Raw genomic sequence first — 1162 nt, forward strand, 5'->3', positions numbered from 1 at the left:
TTTTTTTCTTTTACTTCGTTTCATTTTCTAACTTCTACACAATAAAAATTTATTGCCTAAGCAACCAATACATTTATTTAGGTTTGTCAAGTAAATTAATAGTGTTTTAGATAATTTCAGGATAATGATATTTGAACTGCATTGGAATAAACTATTTTACTGTACTCTCAAGCATTTCAGAAACTGCCATTCACATCTAATAAGATAACATCATTCTTTTTGTGCCTACTGTCGAGTCTCCTCAGAAGATGTCATTTAGCAAAGCTCATGTTCTATTTTCAGTGTGTGCTTGAGAATAATAAAATAGTATTTCTTTTTAAATGTCTAGAGAATTATAACCTTATGATTCAAAGATTTCAACTAACAGGAAGAAGCCAGTCTGAAATAAAGCATTACTGAAATTTTCACCAAATGGAAAAAGAATTTCTAAAATAAAGGATAAGAAGAAATTGTGCTATCTCTAGTGATCCATCTCTGACAAGGAAAAGGGAACTGGATTCAGTTTTAAGTTCAATTCTGTTGCTATAGCTTTGTACTTAATAGCTATTTGATAAATGTGAATCTTGTCATTAACTTAGAAATAGGGAAACATTAGGGTTCAAATTTATTTTAAAATTTGAAGTCTGTAACAGTTTCTTACGACTATAGTCTTTATCACTGCCTCTGGCTCACTCTGCAAACTGCATGCTCTTGGTGTGCTCAGTCCACCAGGGAACTCGGCAAATAACAAATGAAACCAAAATCTATCCCACGCCTCTTGTCTCCTGTGGCTTAGTCTGTTTTCCTAAGTTCTAACCACAGAGGACATAATACCCCAGAGGAAAGGATTCTCAGTTTGTGAAGGAGAATTAGAGGAAGCGCTATCTCACCAGACTATTAAATGATCAACATAGAGGTTCTCAGATAAAGTCAACTAAAAATCCAAGTGTACACAAACTTCAGAGTGTGCCACTGAGATAAAAGTGACTGCTTTGCTAACCATGCTATTAAAAAGGTGTACAGCAATGAGAACTACCATGCGAATTGCTAGTGATTTAGAAATGGAACCCATTTGACCTTGCTTAGAAGGCTTGATGACCACAACTCAACTAGAGGAAGATAAAGAAATTTGATAATGGATGCAAGTATAAATTGTACAATTTGATGATCTTGATCTATACTT

This window comes from Chrysochloris asiatica, unplaced genomic scaffold (genome assembly GCF_000296735.1).
Source record: "Chrysochloris asiatica unplaced genomic scaffold, ChrAsi1.0 scaffold00080, whole genome shotgun sequence".
NCBI classification, from domain to species: domain Eukaryota; kingdom Metazoa; phylum Chordata; class Mammalia; order Afrosoricida; family Chrysochloridae; genus Chrysochloris; species Chrysochloris asiatica.